The sequence below is a fragment of the Erpetoichthys calabaricus genome, chromosome 5, assembly GCF_900747795.2.
Source record: "Erpetoichthys calabaricus chromosome 5, fErpCal1.3, whole genome shotgun sequence".
Lineage (NCBI taxonomy): Eukaryota > Metazoa > Chordata > Cladistia > Polypteriformes > Polypteridae > Erpetoichthys > Erpetoichthys calabaricus.
In genome coordinates, this window is record NC_041398.2 from 200,359,960 (window position 1) to 200,385,047 (window position 25,088).

Sequence of the window (25,088 nt, forward strand, 5' to 3'; positions counted from 1 at the left end):
ATATCCATATATTCAATCTCTTTTTGCTTTTACCTTTTCGTCAATATCACATTGAATTTTGATTCTCTGTTTGGAATTACATCGTGACAACACAATGTATAACTGCCCGTGAGTGAATATCGTTTCTTTCTCTCTACACGAACTGTGTCTGACAATAGCATTCACACAAATGAATAATGATTGAACCGTGTGCGTGGTTGTAAATGTTTTAGATGTGGGCAGGACTTTTCCAAATTTTCATAAAGTCTTGTCTTGTGGGGCTTGAAATTTTCTCTCGCAGACTTTCACTATCACCAAATAGCAAATCTTTTATTCTCTCGGATACATCTCTTCATTGGGAAGAAACGCTACTTTTCCCTGATGGCAACACAAATTAGACGATCTGCAAATCTCTGACTTAAAGTTTAAATCCTAACAATATATTCGATCTCTTTTCGCTGTTCTGTTATTTCACCGTGTAATAATTTCCGTTTGTTTGCGCTAATGTGATCTTTACTATCATTTTTTTGAGACTTTCAAATTTTCGTACTTCCATTATCTCTAACCTGCTCTGCATGTGTATCGTGCCAACATTTTTGAATTATTTACGACATTCTACTTTATCATCTACTCTTTGTCTTTTATTTCCGGCCCCGGGCGTGGTTAAATCTCTTGGCACAAAGTTTCGTCTTGCGGGACGTGAAAGTATCTCTCTGACAAAATCACATCTTGTCTCTCTTCCCAAGATTTTTTTATTATAATAGAGAGATGTGTACTATGTTTTAGCAAACAGGATATTATTTGGAGGGAATACAAGCTCCTTGATAAATAACTTCTTTTATCTGAAGCCTAATGCTAGCCCAAAACACACACACACATCTGTAGAGACAGGAAGCATTTAGCTTTACATGCTTGCTCAGTTTCTTGAGATAATCTGCAGTGAAGGCAGACATCACCAAACAAGCGTCTTTGGCACCACAGGAACAAGCCAAGTGTCTTGTCTGTTGTTCAGTTTCGTTGGCTGTTCTGCTGTGCACTGGTGACTTGGCTGCATGGTGTGATGACTTCTAAAACCAGACAGTCCCCAGATTTAAACTTATTAGAACACAATAAATAGTAGCTTCAGTCCCCTTTATATCCTCTTGTTCAGAGATTACTTATATCAGTGGAATAAGTGGCACATCTCTATTTCACCCACTTTCTAATAGTTCCCAAAATAAATTCAACGTCTGCAGTGTAAGTTTTGTTTTCTAATTTATGTCAAGATGTTTACATTTTAAAAGGGCTTGGTTTATGGCTCACATAGCGTCTCAAATTCTCAGTACAATCAAAAATACTTGCATATGTCTGTGTAAAATATAGAAATACAGAAAAAATATATGTATTTGTATGGCCATTTAAAGCATAACTCACAGTGCTGTGCCAGTTACTACACATTACACATCAATGTTAAAGTTGTCTTGAATAAGAACAGTCCTGGATAAATAGCATCTCCAGTGTTTATGAATTCATTTATAAAGCCAGGGTCATACGCGATAAAGTTATCTATTATGTTTATTTATTTACTTCTCAGGCGGCACGGTGGTGCAGTGGCCTCGCAGTTGGGAGACCTGGGGACCTGGGTTCGCTTCCCGGGTCCTCCCTGCGTGGAGTTTGCATGTTCTCCCCGTGTCTGCATGGGTTTCCTCCGGGCGCTTCGGTTTCCTCCCACAGTCCAAAGACATGCAGGTTAGGTGGACTGGCGATTCTAAATTGGCCCTAGTGTGTGCTTGGTGTGTTTGTGTGTGTCCTGCGGTGGGTTGGCACCCTGCCCAGGATTGGTTCCTGCCTTGTGCCCTGTGTTGGCTGGGATTGGCTCCAGCAGACCCCCGTGACCCTGTGTTCGGATTCTGCAGGTTGGAAAATGGATGGATGGATGGATATTTACTTCTCTTGTCATATGCTAGTATTCATTAAGTTGAATGATGGCTAAAATCACCCTCACCTTGTGTTACGCAGAAGGAATCGATGTTGAAAAAGGTCACACACTTTAATTCAATTGTAGTGACAGCTTTAGGGGTTGATAGAGGTGAACAGTGGTGTTTCGATGTGATAACGCGGTGTTTGTTTTGCACTCTTTCCCCATTACGGACCTGTTTCTCTATGGAACTTTTAAACATCCTTAAAATCCATCCATCCATTTTCCAACCCGCTGAATCCGAACACAGGGTCACGGGGGTCTGCTGGAGCCAATCCCAGCCAACACAGAGCACAAGGCAGGGAACCAATCCCGGGCAGGGTGCCAACCCACCGCAGGACACACACAAACACACCAAGCACACACTAGGGCCAATTTAGAAACACCAATCCACCTAACCTGCATGTCTTTGGACTGTGGGAGGAAACCGGAGTGCCCGGAGGAAACCCACGCAGACACGGGGAGAACATGCAAACTCCACGCAGGGAGGGCCCGGGAATCGAACCCGGGTCTCCTAACTGCGAGGCAGCAGCGCTACCACTGCGCCACCGTCCATCCTTAAAATGCAGATTTTAAGTTGTATTAGCAGTAAATATGTATGAACTTTGACTGTGCTGTTTTGGAGTGATGCATTTTTTTGCCCCCTCGTTACAACCACCCCCTTGCACCTCAATTACATTTTTGAGACTCCATGTATCCTGGATTTTAACTTGGACTAATGGCAACCTACAGGCAAAATTTTATGAACATTGGTTAAGCTGTTTTGGTGTGATTAGCGAGCAAACAGATAAGATGTGATCTGAGGGTTGAAATGAAGTTCCTAGTGTGCAAAAACAGATGAATAACAACCAAAGCCAATTTTGTTTATGTTGATTTGATTGCTTTTGATTTTATTTGGGTTGTGTTTTGATTTTTACTGTTTGTGAAGCCAATTGTGATGCATTTATATACAATATGCGCTATATAAATAAAGATATTATTATTATTATTATTATTGTAAGAGCCATTTATTAGTTAGTAAGGATATTAAATTGATAGAAGTATTTTCCTAGTTATGTTAAAATGTTTGCCTATATATCAATGCATTGTCAATTGGAAATTTTATTATATCCCCTGCAAACTAAATTGAAATGGAATAATCTATTTCTTGTCCCTCTGACGATAGATAGATAGATAGATAGATAGATAGATAGATAGATAGATAGATAGATAGATAGATAGATAGATAGATAGATAGATAGATAGATAGATACTGTATCAGTTCTAGTTTGTGATTTGCCTTGCAGCTGGTAAGGCATGGAGGGTAAACCATATTGTATTGACCATATTGAATGTGCCATATGTATAGAATGCATTGAATGTATTAAGTAAAGATATGTAAGTTTGCCATAGAGAAATAACAGAATAACGGCAACCTTTAAGTATAGAAAGTAACTGAAATTTAACAAGAAAAAGCTAAGTTTGCAGAAGAAATATTTTTTCTTTTTTTGCCTTTTATCCTGCGTGTGTAATAACTTTTTATTCTATTTTTGTGTGAACTGTTTTCCTTTGAATTTTCACTAAACCTTTTTAAAACAAACTTTATTGGACTCAGAAATTTATTTTGTTACCCATTTGACTCTTGTTGGATCCTACCTTCCCAATTCAGTAGCAGCTTGATTTTTGGAAACTGGAAAAGACACAGCTACAATTATTATTATTATTATTATTATTATTTGTTAAATGATCAGACTTGACACACTTAAAAAGGTTTGGGGCAGCCACCTGTATAATATCCCTGGCTGCAAAAGGCTTTGAAAGGAACAGAGATGTTCACAAGACAGAGTCCAAAACAGAACTGAAGTTAAGTTGCAAAGATGGCGGTTTTAAATAGTCAGACCGGAAGTAACGTGGGGGAACCGGAAGTGATGTCAGTCAAGCCGTCGAAACCGGAAGTGATGTCATTCAAGGTTGAGTCAGATAAGTTTTCCCGCGGATGGTCTGTAGAGATAACAAGAGAAGATTTAGTGCACCTCGCCACCCCCTGGCCTGGCGTGGAATTACCTTCACTTGGTCCATACAACGTCCTCCTACTCGCACGTGCATGACATATTGTTATTATTATTCAAACCAGAAAAGGGAAACACAATAGAACACTGAAAAATTACTCTGCAAAAGAAGCTAATGCTAAAACCACCAACTTGTAGGAAGACATTTAATTTTACAATGTACTTCATGCAGCACAGGAAGGATTCGTGGTGTGATGTGTCCATATTGCACCCACCGTGGGACATGGCATGATTAAAGCAGGTGGAAGACAACTGACAACCTCAACATAGCACTCATATTTCGGCTCCAACTACTGTAGATTTAGTGAGGTTATTGTCTGTTAATTAACTACCAGCAGTTCCTACATGCACACACAAATTATTATATCTTTAGATTGTTTGCTACATGTTGAAATATGGTACAGCATGGGCCATTAGCCAAGTTAGAGTGCTTTTTCCTAAGCCTATTTTATCTGCTCTCCCATTCTCTCAGGTATTAGATTCATTACTCTGATTCACATTACTTAGCTCTCAATGGATTCTAGATGAAGCTGATGATACAATACTTGGTTTACAAAAATAGGATTCAGAAACCAGATACTCTTCTCATGTGTAGCTTTTAACTGTCTTACATGACTGTCTAAATGACCTTTGATCTTTAATGAGGTATACTGTAACCAGAGTAAAACTAAGTATAAATCCTTATGTCACCTGAAAAGGTCTTTGCAGACATATTATTTTCTTAGCTATACAGTATATGTCTTTCTTTTTCAAATCCTAATTTTGAGCATGCCAAGCTGGACATTTGTCAAGAACCTCTTAAAAGAGGGGAAATGTTCTTGATTTTTTTAAGGAGATGAACTTGCACCCTTAAGTCAACAAGTTTAATAGTAGTCAATCATGCTGTGCCTCTATGTAATATCACTCAATGAAAACAGCTTGACAGCTTTTGGCCGTCTTCTAAATATATCGATTTCTTTCAAACATTGAGCTACAGTTCATGATAACCCGCATCACAACTGACATCCTGCTTGTCAGGTGAACTTGACAGTTGTCTACTACAATGCTACAAAGGCAGCAATTAGTGGAAAATTTGACTCCTGATTGGATGGAGTTCCACTGTGGCATTGAATTACATGAAGGGTCTTCCTGAGTGAAGAAAATGAACTTAAACCAATTGTATTTGTGTGGGCTTGTGTGATTATCAGTACAACATGATCCTTTGCTCTGTGTATAGGACTCCCTCTCTGATAAATACAAAGCATCTAATGGTGTCTCCAGTGTATACGAGAAAGCAAGTGAGCCATAATGTTTAAAAAGGTGATGCTGCATATGCAGTGGAAAAAAGAAGCCACTCTTTATGGAAAACTATTTTTTGCCTAGGTGTTACTTAGTGCTGTCCCAGCAAATTCATTGAGAGAGTTTTCCTTAATGTTGTGCGTTGTAAATAAATTATAAATAACTCACGGTGCACAGTTACACCAGCTCACCCTGACTTGCATATTGTAAAACAGCTGCAAAAATATTCAGTTTTCATATTTTTAATATAAATAATAAAATTACTAGAACCTTACAAGAATTCTTTCATTACACAAAGGAGTAATAAATGAATAATAAATAGAGGGAAAACAGGAACTGTGACTTTGAATAATGGCTAGAGGTCACCACTTTGGTACTGGAGTTAAAATCGACAAAAGATGAGTTTGAAATCCGGGCACAGTCCTTGTCTTTATGGAATTTGAACATTCTCCTCATGTTTGCCTGAACATTTTTGTAAGTATCAAATTCCAAATCCCAAACCCTTGCATGTTATGTAGCCAACTCTAAACTGACCTTAGATAAGTGAGTGCATGTCTAGGGTTGGTTCTTACCTTGCATTTGACTTTGCCAAGTTTGGTAGCCCCCTTGCCCTTGATTCAGTATTATAGGATCCAAAAAGGTATTGCAGGATAGTCCATCTTCATTTTATGGTAACACATTGAGCAGATCAGCTGTCCTATAGCTACAGGGACCAGAGTTCAAGCCCCATCTTAATTGCTGTCTGCGTATAATTTGTATTGTCTCCCCATTTAAAGTTACTCTAAATAGACCTGGCATTTTTAATTGTGTTTGTGAGCATAAGTGTGTACTTTAATGCACTGGCATCTCACCCAGAGTTGGACCCTGCTGACATAGGGTGTAGCTTGTGACTGGAAAAAGCACATTCAAAAAGTTATATAGCATAAAGTGCAAAAGACAGTCACTGAGAATGGCACTCAGACATTGTTTCTCTGCATGGTACAAAAGCTAGATTTTCCTAAAATATTATTCCTTACAATGACAGGATATGCATAAGGTTTTAGACCAAGCTACTCTAAATTATATGTGCTATTTCTGGTGGACAGAACAGCACTTGCCTCTTTGAATGGTGGGGAACCAGCCAGGTATTTCTGTTTAATGAACAAGACAAAATTAAAAGTGCATAGTGGCACAAATGGAAAAGATGGCATATTAGTCCAACAAATGAAGGATTTTCCAAGATTAGGAAAGGCACAGATCTATGGAACTTGCTCCATGTTAAGTTCCGGGTCCAATGTCAGATGCCATCCTCAGAAGACCACTTGGTTTTATGGGTTGGAGGCCAGCTCTGGATAATGTGGCTGGTTAAGTGCCCTCACTGGGTGGCTTCTTGGAGCTGTGGGTGGGAAAGGGTTAGCATAAGTGGCCCCTCTCATCCCAGAGTGGTACTGCTTCCCTCAACAAATTCAGGAAGGTGATTACCAGGAGCACATGTGTGACAGTGCTTATTAAAACTGTGGGCTAAACGTTGGCTGAAACATTTTGTCAGAAACTGTAGATGCTGGGCATAAAAACACAGTCTTCCTTCAGTATACGCCCATGATGAACAGATCTAAGGGGCAATGGCACAAGTAGAAATGCTGGAGAGATTAATATTTTTTTTAAATTATTATTATGTAATAGCCTTTAGTATTTTTACTGTGATAAAGGTGGGCGGCACGGTGGCGCAGTGGTAGCGCTGCTGCCTTGCAGTTAGGAGACCTGGGTTTGCTTCCCAGGTCCTCCCTGCGTGGAGTTTGCATGTTCTCCCCGTGTCTGCATGGGTTTCCTCCGGGCGCTCCGGTTTCCTCCCACAGTCCAAAGACATGCAGGTTAGGTGGATTGGCAATTCTAAATTGGCCCTAGTGTGCGCTTGGTGTGTGGGTGTGTTTGTGTGTGTCCTGCGGTGGGTTGGCACCCTGCCCGGGATTGGTTCCTGCCTTGTGCCATGTGTTGGCTGGGATTGGCTCCAGCAGACCCCCATGTCCCTGTGTTCGGATTCAGCGGGTTGGAAAATGGATGGATGGATGTGATAAAGGTAATTTACACACTAGGCATGCTGGATGTACCGTTTATCCATTTTGAGATCTCTGCAGTGTCCTTTCCATTTAAAATGCATTGAAACGCATTTGGAGTAGAAGATAGACGTTATTTCAACACCTTGGCTCTGCCAACTGTTAAATGGCACATTAAAGCAGTTGTTTAGAAGCAGGCTTTTTTCATTATGCATACGTTAATAAAGAGACTATTTTAACCACCATGTACAGTGACCATGTTTTGTTTCTTACACTATAAATGTTGTACTCTACCAGCTTCTCATTCTGAAGGATTATGTGACTTTTGCAGTTTTCACTTTTTCTCTTCTGTCTAGTTTACTTTACACACTTTGGCAAGCTCATCTTTTTTTAAAGATCTCATTAAAGTAAATGGCCGTGGATTGGTTGGCTTGATCTGTGATAGAGTGCTTGCGCAGAGTCTGTTCGTTATCCTCTTGCCCTTTTCTCAGAGACAAGCGTGATGTCACAGAGGTGAACGTTTCTGTGAGAATCATACTTTGAAAAGCCTTTGTACTGACTGCAGGGGAGTGCAACATTCCATAAACAGCGCTGCTCATTTGCCGTCAGAGGGTCATTGAGTTAAAATGTGGTGGAGGAAGAAACTGAAAGCAGCTGAGTGTCACACTGGTAGGTGGTTTGTTACCTATTAAGAGCTTCGTAGTGGGCTTCCAAGGAATGTGTGAATACTAAATATCAAACGATAAATATGCTGTGAAGAAATGCTTAAAGTACAGTTTGACCTGTTAAATTATACACTGATTTTGACATCCAGACTTAGTGTAAATATATTAAATGTCAGATTTGAATTAGAGAACACTGACAGATGAATATGCTGCTTTACACAGTACATCAAAAATGCACATTAACATTTAGATAACATGATTTTCTTAAGAACTTTTCATAAACTTTAAAGACGACTGCTTAATATTCAAACTGTTAGGTTTCTAATGTCACCTTTAGTAGAGAGTACATTATGCACATCTGTTTTGATTTTTATTGACTTGAATAGTTTAAATTGATGCAATTATAATAATTGCAGGCTGTATTGTATTTTTAAAGCAGTATGTTCTCTTCATAGCACAATGACCCAGTATCGTAGTTAAACCTAAGTAGATGTTAGATCATATTGCGCATATTACTTATTGTCTGCGTTGCTTTTTACGATTGCTGCATTTTAGAAATAAGAATTTTTAGAGGAAATGTGCTCCAGGGGTAAAATTTTTAAAATACAGAGTAAAGATTGATAAAAAAAACATTACTTTCTTTCAGAAATGAAGGATAGGCATATGATAAATCCTCCACAATAAGGGGATCCTTTTGTGTGTAGTAACCCTTAACCCTAATCAGAGCTTCTGAAACATAAACCCAAGTCCACCTGTCATTTGAATCCATTTATCTAGAATGTGTAGGAACAAAAAGGATGTTAATTTTTCATCCATTGCAGAATGTGGAAGTAAATCATGACAGTTAACAAATACAGGGAGAACTAAATATATAAACATATGTGTATATTTACTCAAATACAGTATAATGAAATCCATATTTAACTCAAGTGGATTGGCAGTGTTGTTTATTGCAGGAATAGGAACTAAGTAAGCATTTTACTGAATGCTTGAAAACAGCTGTGTGTATTATGATGGATAGCCAGGGCCATTACCCAGCTGGGACGCCGGCTGGGTGGAAGGACAAAGGGAGACCATATTGGAGTCACTATATTCCCCAAGACACTAGAGGGAAGCCCCCCTGAGCTGCTACAGCACCATGGATCCCTGCAGGGTATGTCGTTTGGAGCAGCCCTGTTGGGCTCCATGGGTGCCGCCAGGGGATGCTGCAGGTGCAGCTGAGTCATTGGAGGAACCACTTCCACCACACCCAGAAGTGCAGCTGGAAGAAGGTCGAGAAACACTGGAGCACTATAAAAGGAGCCCCCTCACCATCAGTCAGGGAGCCATAGTCGGGAAGTGGAGGACAAAGCTTGTGAGGAGGCGTGTAGGAGACAGAGAAAGAGAGAGAAAGAAGAAAGGACTGTGTATTATATCTTTGGTGCTTTGTACTGTGCTGTGTAGTGGGGTGCAAAAGAAAAACGCTTCCCCACTTAAATAAACGTGTGCTATTGGGAAAGACTTGTGTCTCAGCCTGTCGGTGTTGGGGTTTGGTGAGCACTACGCCCCCTGGTGGTCCACAGTATCTACCTTAATAACTGGGCAAATGGAGTGTGTGTGTGTGTCCGTCCAATTGTAATGTCTCTGTTATATGCAATTTGGTATGGAATTCGTAAAACCATATGTTGAAATGAAAAATGCAATGCATTTTATTACTACATGGATTACAAAATGCATTCCAACAGATGGTGATCACTTCAGACTTTCTTGCTGAAACACCAAGGGCTATGTTGATTAATTAGATTTCAACCCATCTTAGAATGGGCAGCACAGCTAACCCGCTCATAGTGCCATTGTAGATAAGCAGGCACCGAAGGCAGTAATTACACCAGGATGGGGTGAAAAGGGTGCTTCCTGCCAGTGGCCAGCTAAGCTTGGATTTGAATGGTGAGTTTTGGCAAAGGCTCAGCTGGCCAGGATATACTGCAGCCAGAGTAGTGTGTGTGGCACAGAAGTGAGTCCAGTGTTTTCACGTTTTTAGCAAGGTGGGTAAGTGGGCAAGGCACCCCACTGATAACTAGAGACATGTTCCTATATAGTTAAGCTAATAGCTATACAGGGTTCTGTTTGACTTTTCTTTATTTATTACTTTGTCTTCTCCCTTTAACCATTCTGTTGTTTAATATTATGAAATTATCGTTTTTGATAAGAATTTAGATTTTGGTGCACTTTGTTCGAAGTTGGTGTGGTGTATGTAGCTTCCCTGCCATAATGAATACAAAATGTAGTAAACATGCAGCTTTGCAGTAATGCTAATTAAACAAGATAGACCTAATGAAATACCAAGGTCAGAAAAATCAGTAAACCTTGCAAAGACTTGGAAGTTTAGATTTCATTCTGTTAAATATTTAACACTCTCAGGGTAATCATATTAATCATGTTTATGGTAGCCACCACTTAGCAATTATTGTATTATATACTTAAGCATTCAGTACTAATTTTGATATGTTGCAGCTGATACCCTTGATATATTAAATGAATACTCCACCCAAAAATCATATTTTGTGTATGTTAGATATACACTCATCGACCATTTTATTAGGTACACCTGTTCAGTTGCTTGGTAACGCAAGTATCTAATCAGCCAATCACATGGCAGCAGCTCAGTGCATTTAGGCATGTAGATATTGTCAAGATGATCTGCTAAAGTTCAAACTGAGCATCAGAATGGGGAAGAAAGGTGACTGAAGTGACTTTTAACGTGGTGTGGTTGTTGGTGCCAGACGTGCTGGTCTGAGTCTTTCAGAAATTGCTGATCATCCATCTCTAGAGTTTACAGAAAATGGTCTGAAAAGGGAAAATATCCAAGTAAGCGGCAGTTCTCAGGGCGCAAATGTCTTATTGATGGCAGAGATCAGAGGAGAATGGCCAGACTAGTCTGATGGATAGAAAGGCAACACTCAAATAAGCACTCGTTACAATCGAGGTATGCAGAAGAGCATCTCTGAATGAATGCAAAACACGTCACACATTGAAGCTGATGGGCTACAGTAGCAGGAGACCACACCGGGTACCACTCCTGTCAGCTAAGAACACACAACTGAGGCTATAATTCGCACTGGGTCACCAAACTTGGGCAATAGAAGATTGGAAAAACATTGCCTGGTTTGACAATTCTTAATTTCTGCTCCAACCTTTGGACATTAGGGTCAGAATTTGGTGTTAACATGAAAGCATGAATCAATCCAGCCTCGTAAACCACCTACACCTACACCTGAACACCAGCAAAAACCAAGGAGCTGGTGGTGGGATCTTAGGAGGCCCAGGCCCCTTATAGACCCTGTGATCATCAGAGGTGACTGTGTGCAGAGAGTACAGACCTATAAATACCTGGGAGTGCAGCTGGATGATAAATTAGACTGACTGCCAATACTGATGCTCTGTGTAAGAAAGGACAGAGCCGGTTGTACTTCCTTAGAAGGCTGGCGTCCTTCAACATCTGCAATAAGATGCTACAGATGTTCTATCAGACGGTTGTGGCAAATGCCCTCTTCTACGCGGTGGTGTGCTGGGGAGGCAGCATTAAGAAGAAGGACGCCTCATGCCTGCACAAACTGGTGAGGAAGGCAGGCTCTATTGTTGGCATAGAGCTGGACAGCTTGACATCTGTGGCAGAATGACGGGCGCTGAGCAGGCTCCTATCAATTATGGAGAACCCACTGCATCCACTGAACAGTGTCATCTCTAGACAGAGGAGCAGCTTCAGTGACAGACTGCTGTCACTGTCCTGCTTCACTGACAGACCTGAGGAGATCGTTCCTCCCCCCAAACTATGCGACTCTTCAGTTCCACCCGGGGGGGTGTAAATGTTAACATTATTCAAAGTTATTGTCTGTTTTTACCTGCATTTTTATCACTCTTTAATTTAATATTGTTTTTTGTATCCGTATGCTGCTGCTGGAGTATGTGAATTTCCCCTTGGGATTAATAAAGTATCTATCTATCTATCTATCTATCTATCTATCTATCTATCTATCTATCTATCTATCTATCTATCTATCTATCTATCTATCTATCTATCTATCTATCTATCTATCTATCTATCTATCTATCTATCTATCTATCTATCTATCTATCTATCTATCTATCTATTTAATCACTATGCTTTTCTTTTGAGTCTCTTGTGATATTACTTTTTTAAATAATCTAAAATCATGTCATTGATTTTGGCCAGCTTTATAATAATCATACGTTCAGCTAATATGGTGTCTAGTTAGGAACTAACATCTATTTTTAAATGTGTTCCATACCTTATATTTTGTACTAACATTCATGTATTATTAAATGGCTCTAATTTACTTCAGCACTTAAAAACACAGCTTCTTCTTTTTCTTACTCATGAATAAGATGATATATGAAAATGCTTAAAGTCAGTGTTGCTTACAGTTAGTTTTATTAAGTAAGTGATAATGTACCAAAAAGTTAGGAAAATGTGAAATACGTACAAAGCTTATTTAAGCTTTATTTCCATTGCCTTACTTCTACCCATACCATCTGATGTTACTTTTGAAAAATGTATATTAACCTGTCATAATCTGTGCTTACAGAACTTAAATATTTTTATTTCCTGTTCTTGCAGTTCCTAGTGAAAATAGATTGCATTTCTAGCAGGTGTAATGTTTAAAATACAATTCTATCCATCATTGAATCTGGGGTTCTGGGAGCTGAAGCCTGTCCCATCAGCATTATGCACAAGGCATCTTACGAACCCTTGAGAACACACCAGACCATCACAGTACACATGTAAACACTCACACTGAGCCAATTTAAACCTGCAAATTAACAGATGTGAAATGCTAGATTAAAAAACACAGAGACACTGGGAGAACGTGCAGACTCCTCTGAGACAATGAGAAGGCTGATGTGTGAACTTGAGATTCTCGAGATGTGAGATAGCAGCACTAAACTCTCTGCCAACATACCATATATTTCTTTTGTAAGCTTGGAAAGCCTCTATAATTATGTTAGCAAGCATGTTTATAATAGTAAAACCGATCCAAAAGAATATACAAAATCCTTTTCAGGAAGTACATTATATTTCAATTATCAGTATATGTCACACAAGAGAACTCATTGGGAGATCTGAAGGACTGTAATCTGTCATAATGTCTTGTTAATCTGGTCTTGGAGGTGTTGGCTGCAGAAGTAGGCAATGAACGGATGTATAGTTAGAAAGCTGGTGGATACTAAGCCCTCATCTAAAATTAGGAGTATCCATATTGGCTAAAGGGAGTCCCCTGGTGAGTGTCAAGTGGGATGTAGTCATTGAAAAAATATTAGAGTCTAAACCAGTAAATGTTCTTATAATTGCATGTTTTTGCTTTTACTTTAATTTTCAATTAATATTCTCAGTATGATTCTAAGATAATTATATCCTTTCTTATTGTTCTTTTTCTAATACCTTCATAATTGCTACTATAAATGAACATTTTTGTCTTTCATATTATATCTTAGTTCATGCTTTTTACTTTTTAATTGCCCAGCTCCAGTACCCAAGTATTATGCTGTCACCCTTTTGTAGTGCTGTAATTTATAATTCACTGCTGACATATAGATCAGTCTGAAATTTATTTGTTTTCCATTTGGTAGCAAGATTCATTATAATTATTTATATATAATGTCATTATACTGTGTATTATAATATATTATATATATATATATATACTGTATATTATATATATATACCAGTATGTATATATATATAATATATACTATATATATAGCAGTAATGGCGCACTGCACAATAACGTGCAGTGAATACACTTGACTTATAGTTTTCATACTCTTTTTTTCTCTGTATGTGTAGCATTCGTTTGCTCAGAAGTTGATGGACTTGCTGCTTCGTGAGCAGCTCTTGTTTTCTCCACTCTAGCGGGCCACTTCTTCTCTTTTTTCGTCAGGATCTTTTTGCGTTAAAACTGTTTAAGCCAGTGTTTGTGTTGCAATTACTTAGTATGTTTTTCTTACATTTTTCACTCTAAGCTGGTACTTAAGTCTTCAATCTACCTCAAGAATGATTTAAGATATGAAGAGGTAGGGGAAGTGACGGCGAAGGTGGTAGGGAATGAGAATGGCGCCTGTATGCATATGCCGCACGGCTGCCCTGCTAGCTGCTGCCGAGAGTTGATTCTACAATAAAATAAAATAAAAATAAAAAAAGGAATAACCTTGGAGGTCAATCATCACCCCGAAAGTGGATAGTAGACGTCATGTAGTATATGTGCATCAAATGTCAGGTCAATAAGTCAAACTGTTTGTGAGCTACAGGTGATTTAAAATCCAGGACAGACAAACAAACAGCCACGGTATCATATTATATATAAAGATATATATATATACAGTATATATATCCATCCATCCATCATCTTCCGCTTATCCGAGATTGGGTCACGGGGGGCAGCAGCTTGAGCAGAGATGCCCAGACTTCCCTCTCCCCGGCCACTACTACTAGCTCTTCTTGGGGAATCCCGAGGTGTTCCCAGGCCAGCCGAGAGACATAGTCCCTCCAGCGTGTCCTGGGTCTTCCCCGGGGCCTCCTCCCGGTTAGACGTGCCCAGAACACCTCACCAGGTGAGGCGCCTCACCAGGGAGGCATCCAGGAGGCATCCTGATCAAATGCCCCGAGCCACCTCATCTGACTCCTCTCGATGCAGAGGAGCAGCGGCTCTACTCTGAGCCCCTCCCGGATGACTGAGCTTCTCACTCTATCTTTAAGGGAAAGCCCAGACACCCCTGCAGAGATGACTCCATTTCAGCCGCTTGTATTCACAATCTCGTTCTTTCGGTCACTACCCACAGCTCGTGACCATAGGTGAGGGTAGGAACGTAGATTAACCGGTAAATTGAGAGCTTTGCCTTACGGCTCAGCTTCTTTTTCACCACAACAGACCGATGCAGACGCCGCACCGATCCGCCTGTCGATCTCCTGCTCCATTCTTCCCTCACTCGTGAACAAGACCCCGAGATACTTGAACTCCTCCACTTGAGGCAGGATCTCTCTCCCAACCTTGAGAGGGCACTCCACCCTTTTCCGGCTGAGGACCATGGTCTCGGATTTGGAGGTGCTGATTTCCATCCCAGCCGCTCACACTCGGCTGCGAACCGATCCAGGGAGAGCTGAAAATCACGGCCTGATGAAGCAAACAGGACAACCATTATCTGCAAAAAGCAGTGACCCAATCCTGAGCTCACCAAACCGGATCCCTCAATGCCCTGGCTGAGCCTAGAAATTCTATCCATAAAGGTTATTAATAGAATCAGTGACAAAGGGCAGCCCTGGCGGAGTCCAACTGTCACCGGAAACGGGTTGCGACGTACTGCCAGCAATGCGGACCAAGCTCTGACACCGTTTGTACAGGGACCTAACAGCCCTTTAAGGGGTCCGGTACCCCATACTCCCTGAGCACCCCCCCACAGGATTCCCTGAGGGACACGGTTGAATACCTTTTCCAAGTCCACAAAACACATGTAGAGTGGTTGGGTAAACTCCCATTCACCCTCCAGGACCCTGCCAAGAGTGTAGAGCTGGTCCACTGTTCCACGAATAGGACGAAAACCACACTGTTCGTCCTGAATCCGAGGTTCAACTATCTGATGGACCCTCCTCTTCAGGACCCCCGAATAGACTTGTCCAGGGAGGCTGAGGAGTGTGATCCCTCTGTAGTTGGAACACACCCTACGGTCCCCCTTCTTAAAGAGGGGGACCACCACCCCCGGTCTGCCAATTCAGAGGCACTGTCCCTGATGTCCATGCGATGTTGCAGAGGCATGTCAACCAAGACAGTCCTACAACATTCAGAGCCGTGAGGAACTCCGGATGCATCTTGTCCATCCCTGAGGGCCCTGCACCAGGGGTTTTTTGACCACCTTGCTGACCTCAGTCCCAGACATGGGAGAGGCCCACCTCTTTGGAAGGCATGTTAGTGGGATTAAGGAGGTCTTTGAAGTACTCCCCCCATCGACCCACAACGTCCTGAGTCAAGATCAGCAGCGCACCATCCCCACTATATACAGTGTTGATACTGCACTGCTTCCCCCTCCTGAGACGACAGATGGTGGACCAGAATCTACTCAAAACCATCTGGAAGTTGATCTCCATGGCCTCCCCAAACTCGTCCCACGCCCAAGTTTTTGCCTCAGCAACCACTAAAGCCACATTCTGCTTGGTCTGCTGGTACCTATTAGCTGCCTCCGGAGTCCCACAGGACAAAAAGGTCCTGTAGGACTCCTTCTTCAGCTTGACGGCATCCCTCACCACAACAGGCACCAACCACCTTACAGCCACAGCTCCGGTCAGCCGCCTCAACAATAGAGGCACGGAACATGTCACCCTCCTCCCTCAGGACATGGTCAAAGTTCTGCTGGAGGTGGGAGTTGAAGCTTCTTCTGACAGGGGACTCTGCCAGATGCTGCCAGCAGACCCTCACAATATGTTTGGGTCTAAAAGGCCAGACCGGCATCCTCCCCCACCATCGAAGCCAACTCACCACCAGGTGGTGATCAGTTGATAGCTCCTCCCCTCTCTTCATGTGGCCGCAAGTCCAACGACATGACCACGAAGTCAATCATCGAACTGAGGCCTAGGGTGTCCTGGTGCCAGGTGCACATATGGACACCCCTATGCTTGAACATGGTGTTCATAATGGACAATCCGTGGCGAGCACAGAAGTCCATTAACAAAACACCACCTCGGATTCAGATCGGGGGGGGGGGGCCATTCTCCCAATCACACCCTTCCAGGTCTCACTGTCATTGCCCATGTGAGCATTGAAGTCTCCCAGAAGAACGAGGGAGTCCCTAGAAGGTATGCCCTCTAGCACCCCCCTCCAGGGACTCCAAAAAGGGTGGGTACTCCAGACTGCTGTTCAGCGCATACGCGCAAACAACAGTTAGGACCATCCCCCACCCGAAGGCGGAGGGAGGCTACCCTCTCGTCTACTGTACTGGGGTGAAACCTCAATGAACAGGTTCTAAGTCAGGGGGCAATAAGTATGCCCACACCTGCTCGGCGCCCTCTCACCGGAGGCAACTCCAGTGTGGTAGAGAGTCCAGCTCCGCTCAAGGAGATTGGTTCCAGAGTCCACGCTGTGCGTCGAGGTGAGCCTGACTATATCTAGCCAGAAACCTCTTGACCGTCGCGTACTAGCTCAGGCTCCTTCCTCTTCAGAGTGGTGACATTCCACGTCCCAAGAGACAGCTTCTGTAGCTGAGGATCAGACTGCCAAGGTCCCCGCCTTCAGCTACCACCCAACTCACACTGCACCCAACCTCCTTGGCCCCTTCCTACAGGTGTTGAGCCCCATGGGAAGGGGGGACCCACGTTGCCTCTTCGGGCTGTGCCCGGCCAAGCCCCATGGATGCAGGCCCAGCCACCAGGCGCTCGCCATCGAGCTCCAGAGGGGGGCCCCGGTGACCCGTGTCTGGGTGAGGGAAAACGCCATCCAAAGTTTTTATTCTTCATGGTAGGTTTTCTGAATATATATAATATAGTGATATTAGCAGACCTGGAGCCAAAAGGAGTGTTGGGGAACCAATGGGCCCTCGTTTACTCCAAAGGAAAGGTGTGAAAATTGGCCCAAATAAATAGCATGTGAGGGTGCGAAAACAAGAACAGAAAGCTGTTCTTCTGAGTGTTGTGTCTCAGATACTGGTAGTCAACAAACTGACTGTCTCCTTCTGGTTTCAGTTGGTTTTATATTGCTGATTCCCAGAAGGGATGGGTCCTAATAAAGTAGACCCGGAAGTGAGGTCACTCACCTTCCGTTCGAGGTTCCCCTGAACTGTGGATGGAGTGGGAGATTGTGTTAACAAGAGTGCCCCCTCTCAACCCGGGCTGGTAGTGCTTACTTGCGTAGAACCTTGTGGAGGATGTCTCCTAATCGTATGTACCTGTATATAGATGGATAGATAGACAGATTGTTGAAATGAGAAATTCCCAAGTTTCATTTTAAATGTTATTGGTATGTTTTACATGTTCCCTACATTTTTCAAAAATATTGTCAAAACTATTAAAGATGAATGATTCTATGTATATTTTTTACAATACAGTAAATGAAATGTGACAAATCAGATTCCATCCATCCATCCATCCATTATCCAACCCGCTATATCCTAATTACAGGGTCACGGGGGTCTGCTGGAGCCAATCCCAGCCAACACAGGGGGCAAGACAGGAAACAAACCCCGGGCAGGGCGCCAGCCCACCGCAGCAAATTAGACTCGAGTTGCTTATCTTTAATCTGGCACTTGCTTGTTAGATGTTTGGAAGGCGTCCTGACCTATTCTTGGAGTTTAGGAAAAGGCATTAATATCTCTGTACCACCTTGTCATGCAATATATCAAATGTTAAAATTAGATACATTTGGCTCTATTTCACCAGTCCTTCACGATGTTCTAAACTAAAAAAAGAACTTAACCTTCCAATGCGTCCCAAGTGTGGATGGGTTTGTGGATGCCAGTTCTACAATAATGTATAACAGGTTGCTAAAAATCAGAAGTCAATAGTAGCTACATACATATTTTATACTGCATATCCTAAAGTGCTGCTTTTGTTCTTCAGGACCACAAAGACTGATTGAACAATTTTTCTTTAATGGCTTTAAAACAGTGCTTCAGAGGATATTGGTCGCACTCTGCATTTTTAAGTCTTCGTCTGACTGATGATCTTCTTTCAAACTGGTTGAAGTGGTATAGCAGACACTAGGGTTGCACATATCAGCAAGCTGAAGACTTGTAAGGTTATGACATTATTAAGTAGCACCTGAGCACACATCTTGAAAAATTTACAAATCTTTGAAATCCATCCATTTCTCCAGATTAATAAGATTGTAGAGTTGTGGTAACCAAAGACTGTCCTGGTGTTACCTGGTTCAAGACTAGAAACTGCCTGGGTTGGGATGCATGTAACTTACATTGTAGGCAGCTTGAAATATGATAGTAATGAAGTGTGGGCAAAACTAAGTAATAGTGTCATGCTGTTGTCTAGCTTTGTCAAAATGTGAGCAGTATACTCACAAACTTCCATTTCCTGCTTCTCAAAGAATTTTGTCATTAAGCAGACATTAAGCCATAGTTATTCTTCTAGGTTTTGTCTAAATGCAGTAAAATAACATTACTATATTAATAACAAAATATGCTACCACTCAGTACATTTCAGAAGACTATTAATGAGGCAACAAGTATACTTCCAATTCGCAGCCTCACAAAAAAGAATTAATAACAGACTAGATGCGGCATACAACGTTACATTAAATTGTGCTAAAGTATAATATTTACAATAGAACAGCAAAGTTGGGTCATCAAAAATGATCTCATTAGCAGTATTGCTGGTTTCTGTAGTTTACAGGAGGGATTGAGGTTTTAGAAATAAATTTGGCACTTCTGTACTGTTTAGAATGCATCCTCCACAAAGACTTACTCTATTGATATGTTTTAGTTTTCAGTTGTCTTCCATTTTGGTAAAATGTAAATGACTAGACTATTCAATATATCAGGATTGTTCTATTAGATAATAAATGCCTCTCGAACTAAGGATTCTTCGTTTTCCTTTTGAAGGAAAATGAGTTGTACATCCATGTTGCAAACTAATAACAATAAAAACCTATGGGCAGGCATAAGATGGAGGGCACAAATGTCAACATGTGTCTTTCAGTGTATGTGTTTGATCTCAACATTATTCATTTTGTAAACATCTGGAGATTACTGTACCTTCTGTTGAACATCAATTTCCTGAATATACAGAATATGTGGATTGCAAAGAGTGGCTAACCACTAAGACTATATAATGAATTTTAACGGTATGTCACTACATTATTCATGCAAATTTAGGTAATTTACTTTCCATTTCTTATTTTACCAATAAAGACATTATTATTACTTTGAAATACACTAGGGATAGTGGAGTAGTAGTTAGGCCTGCCTCATATCATAAGAGTTCAGGGTTTGAACCCTCGACCTGCTATGCAGAGTGTCTGTGTTTTCTCTCCCCTTGCATACATGGGTCTTCCTATGGGTACTCCATTTTTCTTCCTACATCCCAAAAAGGTGCATGCCAGGCTAATTGGCTGGCATGAGTTTTCCCAACATAGACCAGTGCCCCATCTAGTTGTTGCTGCCACCCCACATATCCAGTCTTGCCTGGTTAGGCACCAGCTTCCTAAAAACCTGAAAGACAAGCAGGCTATAAAGATTGGATGGATGCATGGAATACCCTACCAAACTACTGATAGCTAAATGTCCCTGCACTAACCAACCCATCTCTGACCCATTGCCATTGTTTGACTATTGTGTACACTGAGCCTCACCGGGATGGTGTGGACAGCTGTGTGTGTATCACAGCTTCACTAGGCCCTCCAAATGCCATTCTGTGTTGATAATACAGTAAGTCGAGATCCTGCACAATCAAATGTGTGCTTATTTTTTGAACTTTCGTCATGTCATGCTGTCATTACTTAAACTGTAGAGGAGTACCACTTGTAATTGTGGTAGATCAGTGATTCTCAAACTCAATCCTGGGGACCCACTATGACTGCAGGTTTTTGTTCCAACCAACCTCTGTTTTTAATTGAACTCTTGACCCAAATATGTGAGCTGCTTTTTCCCAGTTTCTGTGTTTTGGAGTCAATGGACAAATCACAAAACTAAGTTTGGTAATTTTTTATTAAAATGTACTACGCACTTATAAAGGGGTAGTTTTTAACTTTTTAACAATTTTCAGCCAGATTTTCATTCTGCTTTTTCAGGTGTTCTGATTATTTAATTTAATTATCTACTAATTAGTGGGTCTGACGCTAAAGGTATTGCAGCCTTTCATCGTTCAGTGTTGTTTACCTGGCTGTCAGTTCTGTTTGTTTTAATTATCATTATTAGGATACAATGAAGGGTGCAAACTGTACAAAAAAATAACAAAACAATTGGACAACAACAAAAGAGAGGTAAGCATTAAAGCAAAAGTAGAAATATTTCTAAATGTCTTATAAATGTAAAAATATTTTTGCTGTGCTTTTCTAAAGGCAGAATAAGAGAAGGAAAAAAGACCATCTAAATAATTGTGAATTTGGGTGGAATAAAAACCTGCAGCCACAGTGTAGGACCCACTGTGGTAGATTAGCATAAACATGCCTATTGAAATGTAACATTGACACTGTAACTGAACGTATAACAGATCACTTAATTAAGGATGAATAAGCAGGTTTCATTGTATAATCGTGTATCATATTTAAAATCACTTCCAACACAGTGTTTTAATAAACATTCTCTCAATGCGTCTTTTGTTTGTGTTTTGTAGATAGTAGAATATGACTCTCCTAATCACTGCTAACTTCATCCTTAATTTCATTTATACACTCACTTCAGTCTGTAACTTCATGTCGCTCATGAATTATGGCGCATGAGTGGGTCCAGAAGTATGAAGTTAATACAGCAATGATCCTCTGCTTAGTCTTAGAAATTAAAAACCCCAATGGTATGTTCCCTTTTTTGCAGAAATGACATAAAGGGTTCTCATTGTGTAGACACATCATTCATGTGATATGGTAGTTTTTAGATTATCTGGGGATCTGTAGACTTATGATAAAAAATGTAGCAGTTGTCTCAAAATACTAGTTAAAGTGAGCAAAAGGAAAAATATGTTATTTGTTGCTGAACCTGGAGGGTTTGATGTAATGTAGTTTATGAAGAACATTGCCATGTTTTTATACTCAGACATTTATTAAATTATAATAAAGAAAAAACAAAATGATAACACAGCTAAAACATAAAACTAAGGAAAATAAAATCCCAGTAGCAACCTCCAAAAAACCCTTTTTCTTAAGAGAAGAGAGAGTGCGCATTGCTGCTTCTCATACCAGGGCTGATTTAATGTCATTATGAGTCAGCCCTCAGAATTATAAAATCTGAATCCATCCATCCATTTTCCAACCCGCTGAATCCGAACACAGGGTCACGGGGGTCTGCTGGAGCCAATCCCAGCCAACACAGGGCACAAGGCAGGAACCAATCCTGGGCAGGGTGCCAACCCACCACAGTAAAAATCTGAATATAAAATGTAATTAATATTAAACTTACATATATATATAAAATATCAGTATGACTTGATTTCACTATCACAGTTTATATAATTTATCCATCCATCCATTATCCAACCCGCTTATTTCCTAACTACAGGGTCACGGGGGTCTGCTGGAGCCAATCCCAGCCAACACAAGGCACAAGGCAGGAAACAAACCCTGGGCAGGGCACGCACACACGCACACCCACACACCAAGCACACACTAGGGACAATTTAGGATCACCAATGCACCTAACCTGCATGTCTTTGGACTGTGGGAGGAAACCCACGCAGACACGGGGAGAACATGCAAACACCACGCAGGGAGGACCTGGGAAGCAAACCCAGGTCTCCTTACTGCGAGGCAGCAAAGCTACCATTGCGCCACCATGCCGCCCTTTATATAATTTATATATTAAATATTTTTCACTTACAACATTTGCTTCTACTTATATTATTATTTTTGTAAGGCATAATATTTGATCACTTTAATAATCTTCACTTTAAGCACAAAAATAATGACATTTGTAAAATTTAATATTAAAAGAGATGACGTAGTGACACAGTGGTTAGTGCTGCTGCCTCAAATTCTCTGCCCAGTTGTTTTCCGTGTGGTGTCTGCACGTTCTCCATTTTGACTGCCTGTGTTTTCCTCTGGGTACCGCAGTTTACCTCCAGGAGCCATGTGTGTGTGTTAGGTCGATTGGTGATGCCAGATTGTTCTAGTGTTAGTCGGAGTGTGGTTGTGTGTGTGTGAGTGGGCTTTACATGAGTGATTCTAATCACTAATTGTGACTCTGAACTGGACTCTGTGGTTTTGAGAACACCCGTGTAAATGAACTATTCTTGATATTCCTTATTTGTTGAAGTTGACTATATATACATATTATTTTACAGGGTAGGAGACAGAATTACAGTACAGATGGCATAAAGCATTTAAATTATGTGAGTGTGTCTAAGTTATTAATTTCTTCAATCCAGAAATACTTTTTCTTTCTCTGAATAGTATGTCAGCTGTTAGACAGCATTTGTGCCTGAACAACATTGTTTTCTTTTAATGAATACTTTTGTAATGTTATCAATTTATAGATTTAAATGGTCATTATTATCATATGTACAGCACACATATGTGCATATGATATATATCTCACATTACAGTGATGCTGGATGTCTAGGAGCTCAGTTGTGTTTTATGTCAAGTAGTTCACTATTAAGATGAATGAATTGCTAGAATGTACAAAATAGTAAAATGTGTTGCACATTTACACTATGATGTAAATAATGCAGCAGCTCTCCAGGCTAGCCAGACTTGAGAATGATTGTGATTATAGATAAATTGTTTGGAAATATCAGCACAGTGATTCTCTATTCCCAAGTGCTTCATTTTGATTTGTCTCATAATGTTCCTTTGATATCACAGCTTGCTCAAATGGACGAGAGACATATGTAATTTCCACATTAGACCCCAATTCCCAGAATGACAAACCCAGGGTTTCTTGGGTCACGAGTTGCCACTGTTAGGTCACAAGTTACCACTGTATTTTATGGTAATGGGTCATGGATGATTTGTGAAGTGGGTCACGGCGGTTTGATTAAGCAAACGGCATTGCTGTCTCAATTGCATTTGATAACCCCCCCCACTCCCGACGATTCTGCAAGGACCCACGCATTGCTCAGACGACCATCCTCGATGATCCTCAAAGGGAAGACACCAACAAGACCAAGACTGGGTCACCACAAAACAAATTATGAAAACCTGGACTAAACAGCTTTTTTGAATCTTACTTAGTTGCAAAAGCAGATTAATAATACATTTTATCTGTGTCTTTCCTTTGGGCTTACCTGATATGTTTCATTGGTAATTTGTAAGGATTTGCTGGATAGGTCCATCCATATTTATACAGTGGGCCCACTATTTGATTGATTTGCCCACTTTTGAGGTAGTTCTGATCCAGTGGATAATAGATTGTGAGGGATACAGTGGTTACTTTTCTGTTTTCAGAGTACATAAGTTCTAATACCCCAATGGTGCCTCTTTGTCTTTGTCTTACTCATGGTGCCCACTATTTGCTTCATTCTCTATAATATATATCTGAGTAGTGAATACTTAGCACATTAACTTAAGAATCAGTGGAAGCTAAGCTTACTGATTGCTCTGTATTGTTTTTCCTGATCTTGTATGGCTAGTCCATGTAGTGCAATCAACAGTATGGAGCTGAAGAGTAAGAAATGTATTAAATGGATATGGATTACACATGACAATCCCATCCCTTACATTTTCACTCCATAGGATGAAAACATTTAAATTGATAGGCACTACCCTTGATAAAAACTCTGCAGTTTGCTTACTTCACAATCTCACTAATGAAGCCTCCACTTCCCTCATTTTATTAAATGTATTCTGTACAAATCCACTGTGGTCTAGTTTTATAGTACATTGGCCGAAAGCATCCCTTCCCCATCCAAAATGGTTTGGCTTGGCAGTGCATCAACCTTTACAAAACACAAAGTGAAACAGGTTGCCCGAGCTTCAGATTGTGAGCCAAAGCTGCACTCTACAAAGCATCTGTACACAATTTAGGTAGGAAATCAGTGATGCCACTCAAAGGACGAACCACCTCTTTCGTTTATTACCATCGTGAAAATGTTAGAGGTCACCTAAAACAAGTACCACTTTTCTTTTTAATAGATTCTTTCAGACAGGGCAGTCGCTTTGGGTCCTCCCAACATAATTTAACTTTAGAGCAAAGGGACTGATAGATTATGGAGCATTAATTATGTATGTATTATTTACTATCTAGTATTTTTCTTTTGTTGTACTTCCAATTTTTGTCTTAGTATTCTTGAAATTATGGCTATTGCATCCACACACATTCCTAGTAACCGTGATGTATTGCAATAAAGATTTATTCAAAGACAAAGACACTGGAGGAGGTGATAAGAACAAATCGTGTAAGCTTTTGAAAAGCAGATGGATTGTGAAGGTAGGGATCTGGAAGAGGTTTTGGATTTGGACTTGTCATTTTATTGTGATATGGACAC

At 40.8% G+C, this 25,088-nt stretch overlaps 1 protein-coding gene across 1 annotated transcript in view; it reads left to right on the forward strand.

The window, feature by feature from the left end:
• LOC114652863 (lipoxygenase homology domain-containing protein 1-like) overlaps window positions 1-25,088 on the forward strand; it is a 282,032-nt gene that overhangs the window by 45,723 nt on the left and 211,221 nt on the right. The window lies entirely within an intron of this gene.